The sequence below is a fragment of the Camellia sinensis genome, chromosome 11, assembly GCF_055761805.1.
Source record: "Camellia sinensis isolate YWXY chromosome 11, ASM5576180v1, whole genome shotgun sequence".
Lineage (NCBI taxonomy): Eukaryota > Viridiplantae > Streptophyta > Magnoliopsida > Ericales > Theaceae > Camellia > Camellia sinensis.
In genome coordinates, this window is record NC_138971.1 from 105,098,685 (window position 1) to 105,105,188 (window position 6,504).

Sequence of the window (6,504 nt, forward strand, 5' to 3'; positions counted from 1 at the left end):
TATTTTTTTTTTATGTGACTTAATATGTGTTACATTTTAAAAAATTCAAAAAAAGTATTCTAAACTCTTAATTGGTCATGTCACCGATTGAAGTCTTCTCATTTTTAGCGTTTATCTATTTTTATTAATGATAAAAAGGAGAATAAAATATAACAACATTTATTATGTACTTATTTAACTTGATATGATTACATTTTATACAATTTATGTTTCATGTGGTTGTTTAATGATATGTTTCATGTGATTATTTTATGATTGCTATATCTGCACAAAATCACCATAGAAAAAGGAAGCACCAACGTAGGGGGAGAAATAATTTTGCTAAACATTTTTATGTAATTTTGTTAATAAATTCTCTCTCTATCTCGTCCCACACTCTCTCTCACTCTCTATTTTTCTTTCTCTCTTCTGCTCTCTGTTCTTTTTCTCTCTCACCCGCTCTCGCTCCCTCTTATCTTCCGATATCATCTTTATCACCACCATCATCCATCAAATCCCTCACCGATCTACCAAAATCCATCACAAATTTATAAATCCATCATCAATCTACCAAGATCTATCTCCGATCTACATCATATCCATTGCCGATTTTCGTCATCATTTTCGACCCTCCCCATCATCGTAGATTTACATCATCATCACCGATCTTCACCATTATCACCGATCTTCATCGTTGTCGATGATCCTTACATCCACCAACATGTTTTCCCTTACCAAAATGCTAAAATTATTTTTGCAATTCAGAATACTTCTTTTGTGGTTCCATGTGCTACAAACTTTTTGTTATTGTATTACTATTGCTTCTACCTGGTATAAAGCATTTGGTTTTATGTGTCTTTTCTCTTTTTTTGCTGGTACACTTGGTGCAGTTGTATTTGGCCAGATCGTAATGGCCCTTGGCATTATTGATTAGGAAACTATTCTATAATTTTTTTTATGAAGCAACATAACCTCAGGGGGAGTTTTCTTAAAATTATTTTCTGATCATATACATTAACTTAGGGGGAGTTTTTATATTCAACTAATATTGTGTTAAATGCTTACATCATTATTGTTAACAATTTCTTATTGCGTTTATTTCAAAAGATAAATAATTTTCTTTACCTGTATTAATATTTTATTTTGATGATATCAAAGGGGTAGAAGAAATTTGATTTATATATAAATTATTTGACAAAGAATTTGTTAATAATTTAGGAGAAAATATAATGAAAATAAATATATGTATTATGTTTGTTGAATATTTTCATGATGCATTTATTCATGTGAAATTTTGTGTCAAATTCATGCATGTATTGCCATGATTAAAAAGGAAGAGATTGTTAATCATGTGGTCTAATTATGATGATATGTAAAATATTATCTGTTTAAAATATAGGTTGTATGATATGTTTGTTATAGATATTATTTAAATGGAAATATTTTAAAATTTTACTATTCATGATTTTGAAAAATCCGACTCATCACTATTCATTTTTTAACAAATTTGATATTGATGAGTTGTCTTCTTTTGACAAATTTGATTTTGGTGAGTTGTTATCTTTTGAAAAAACTTGATGTACCCACATAGTTAGTGGGTCATTTTTTTTTTACTAAAGTGTATATAAAATCTCTAAAAAAAATTAAAAGGAGTATATATTTTCAGATATGATATAAATTTTATTTAAAGAGATTTTACTATGCATTCAAATATTTTAATAGCGAAGTTACTATGCATTCAAATATTTTAATAGAGAAGTCACTGTGCATTTAAATATTTAATAGAAAAGTTACTATGCAGTCACTGTGCATCATTTGTTCTTACGGCAAAAGTTTTTGAAATATTTGTATCACTATTTATCGAAAGTAACATTTGACCAATTGTTTCAAACCTCTGAGTTGTAATTTTTGAAAATGGAAAAGACCTCGTGCACCCTTGATGAAGAGCGTCGGGCGTGAAATCAGTGATCTGAAGAGGAGCGTCCTCATCTCTCCAACGGATATAATTTTATGATATATAAGGAGTATTTCGATTGAAGAAAAATAAGAGTTGAAGAAGAGAAGAAAAGAAAATATCTGTGATATTTATTTGTTTGTGAGTGATTTTTCGAGATAAAATCACTTGGGTTAGGTAAGACTAGCCACCGGATTCAAAACTTGTCATGTTATTTTTGTGAGTGATTTTTGGAAGAAAATCACTTGGTTAGGTGTGACTAAGTACCGGATTCTAAACTAGTCTGTAAAAGTTCACTAACACCCGTGAAGCTAGTAGTGTAATTATTATTTGAAGAATAGTGGTGAAATTCCCGAGAAGGATATGTGAGGAGTGAACGTAGGCCCGACTTGCCGAACCACTATAAATCATTGTGTTTGATTCTCGTTCCCTATCTCTTTTACTTTTATATTGATTATTATTGTTCTATTATTTTACTTGTTGAAATTCAATATTTTGATTATTATTTTTAATATTGTGAAATTATTTTTAATAACCCAATTCACCCTCTCTTTTCAGTTGCCTACCTGGGATAATAAATTTTATTTTCAATATTAATCTTATTTGAAAAACCTCCAGAGAGAGAGAGAGAGAGAATCAAAATATATCAATTTTGTTAAAAATGAATTTTTAATATTTAAGTTATGAGATTTTAAAAATTTTATCATAAAATAAACAAAAGGATAAATTTGTCTAAGAGAAAATGAATATTCTTTTGGTCTTCGGGGTTTTAGCTCTTGGAATGTAAATATGGGCATATTTTGGGAAGTAGATTAAAAAATCAAATTCAATTAAGGTTCAAGTTTCTCTCCAGTCCGAAATTAGACTAGAGCATGTTGTTAGACTCTTGGGCCCATCACAAAGTCTACATCAATAATCCGAACTGTTCAATATTTAATACTCGTCGAGTATTTTATTCCTGCAAAAAAATTACATTAATTAGATATTGATAACCACTTGATCATATCATATTTTTGCCAACGGTAACTATGGTCTTTTTAAAAAATTATTAATACAAATGTGACCTGATTAAGTGGTTATTGATATCCGATCAACGTAATTTTTTGTAGGGATGAAATAATCAACGAATTCTACATATTGAATGATTTAGATCATCGATGTGGATCCAAATTTTAAAAAATAATAATAAATTAATATGTTAATATAATAATTAATACATAGTGACATTTTTACTGAAACACTGGTGGAGTTCAATTAGTTCGGTTGGGTTTATGACTTCAATATTATTATGTTATAATGATTTAAGACCACTTAAATTTTTTATTTTGATGTAAGTGTATTTTAATACCAACAAAATTGTTAAAAGATTTCTCATAACAAAAAAAAAAAATCACTTACCCTATAGAGCTTGATCTATGTGTGAATTATCTCATCTCATTTAAAAATTAATCACATAATGTTCTTGTGATTTGTGGATTAAAATCCATTGCTAGGCTTGTTAATAATTTAATGAAATAGACCAAAATATCTTTATATATAAGTAATCTAAGTGTGTGAAATATGAATATTTTACTCATTTGTTTGTGTTGGCTACATATTTTGTACAAGCCAATTACAATTCGACGCGTGGCAAAGTAAGGGTAGTACGGGAAGACTATTCAAATCTTCAATCCTGATCGTTCACGTGGCAGTTAGTATTGGTTGTTACGAGATCTGAGTAGCAGTGGATCAGCAGAGAGATACAGAGTGATGTGGCATCATCGGTTACTCACATTTGAATTCAAATTTAGGAGGGAAGCCTAACTGCAAGTGATGGCGTAATGGAGCTAATCTTGAGGCAACATGATCAGCGATCATGGAGGAGCAGTTCGATGGTTGGAAATGCAGTTCGATGGTCATCCTTAAGCAGTATAAACAGTAGAGAAGGCCCCAGAAAAAAGCCCCCGGACTCAAATCTAAAAACCAGTCTTATTCTACTTTACTTAGTTTTACATTTCCTGTTCTTTACATTCCAGTATTTTAAATTCTGCACTGCACTTCATTCATAGGAGTAGTTTCAAGTAGATTGTCGCTGTAAACCTCTACGAGGCTGAGTTTGAATCATTGTAAGTTTTTCATTCTAATGAAATGCTTCAGTTGTTCTTTATTTGATCGATATTTTGCTTAATTCTCCTAAATCAAGCCACTAGTAAAAGTCCTCTTCATTGAGGCTGAGAGAACTAAAACACAATCGTCTGATAATTGGTTGGCAATTAAATTTCTATAAGGACTGATTGATCCTTGCTGGCACGCTCGCAATTACAATAATAACCTTCGAAAGCTAAAAAGCCAACATATATTTTTGGTACGCCCAGTGGGACTCGAACCCACAATCGCTTGATAATTGGCTTGAATTTAATCTGTAAGGATTTTTCAATCCTTGCTGGCACGCTTGTAATTACAATAATAACCTTCGAAAGTTAAAAAGCCAACATATATTTTTGGCACGCCCGGTGGGACCAATTGAAATGGCTAGACATAGGCGACAAGGAGAAAATGAACGCTTGGAAGAAGGTGTGGAAGGAGAGGTAAAGATACCTAATCCAGAGGATAATGTGATAACACATCCTGTGAAAACTCCCATTTTATCAGAACCTATGGTCGAACAGACTAGTACTTCAGAACAAGTACCATATGTTCGTAATATTGGACGAGACCAAGGAATTGGACCATCCACTGTCTCATCTACTCAGCCAATGAATCCATGGGGTGGCTTAATAGATACAATGGGACAACAATTAATGAACACAATGGAAAGGTGGGCAACATCCTTTTTTGGATCGAATGAATAACCACCAACTAACAAACGTAAAACACATGGAGGAAATTTCGACTGTCCCTCTGCAAAGATTGGCTAGAGATAAACAGCCTATGCAAGTTAATGGACATTCTAATGGTCAAACTAGTAATCAGAACTATGAAAGACCATTACCTCAGTCTTGGTACGAACCTGTTCCAAGGCCTGTAGTAGGTCAAAATGTCTCAGTACTTAACAGTGAAGCCATGCAATTTGGTGGAAGTGGCCCAGTACAAGAAAATGGCGTAAGAATGGTTCCAAATCCCATGTTCGAAGCCATACCTAGCACAAGGGGGTTCATTAATCCCTTATTCGAATTTATACCCGGGGGGTTGGAAGGTTTTCCTACAAATGAAAGAGACACAACACCAGTTCCAGCACCTTTCGCAAGTCCTTTCATAGGACAAATTCAAAGGGGTTACCCACACCCCCAACAGCAACCTACACCACAGGGACAACCAGTCCCAAACATACCATCTTATGGACCAAGAGGATCACAAGCACAAGTTTGTCCACCAAATCCTATGTTTGTTCCTCCAGCAGTGGTTCAGCAGGCACAAAATATGATCCCTAGGGACCAAATTACTGACATCGTTAGGGAGATGTGTGGACCGATGGCTCGGGGGGTCCAGACTCCTGTATACAGAAAACCATACCCAGAATGGGTAGATAGGGTACATGAATACCCAAGAGGTTTCAGGATACCAGATTTCGCCCTTTTTTATGGGAATGGAAACCAATCAACAGTAAAGCATATTGCTAGGTTTGCTACTCAATGCGGTGAATTCACTAATAATGACTATATGAAGCTGAGACTGTTCCCAAACTCTCTAACTGGGGGAGCATTTGTATGGTACATTAACCTTACACCTAGCTCAATCCAAACTCGGCAACAAATGGAAGAGGCATTTCATGCCTAATTCTTCCAATCGGAGCCAGTGGTTTCCATGGCAGACCTGGCAAGGTTGAGTCAAAGGCCTAAAAAGAAGGCTACTCAGTTTATTGCCAGATTTAAAAGGACTTGAAATAAATGTAGAATCATCTTGCCAGAGCCAGAATTCGTAAGATTGGCTCAAAATGGCTTAGAGTTTAGGCTTCGAAAGAAGTTTGACTCAACAGAGTTCAGGGACTTAGTGGAACTGACTTACAAAGTATCTAGGTATGAAGCATTACTAGAAGAGAAGCAAGATCGAAATAATACATCATACAAGACATACTACAAAGATCCTAACTATGAGATTGATGCACCAGAGATTGTGGGAAAAGAACCTGTGATCTGTGAAGCATTAATTCATAAGGATACAACAATTGACTAGCAGTTTAAAAAGAAAGACCTTCACAGGAAATACTCTTTCGATTTAACTAAGGCATATGACATCTTTGATCATTTGCTTGCGACCAACTTCCTTAAGTTACCAAAAGGGGTTAAAATTCCGTCTCTTGATGAACTTAAAGGGAAAGTATATTGTAAATGGCATAATTCTTGGTCTCACTCGACTAAAAACTGTGTTGTTTTTCGAGACAAGATCCAAGAACAAATTCGGAAAGGAAGTTTAAAATTCCCAGCCAAAGCTGGAAAGGCCATGGGGATCGACAGTAATCCATTTCCAGAAATTGGAGAGGTGGCAGCCAATGTCATTATGCCAGATTTTCAGAACCTGTCTTTGAAAGAATTGGAAGAAGGCAATGTGTAGATGCATGTGGCCAACCAGTCAGCTATCAAGAAAGATATTGG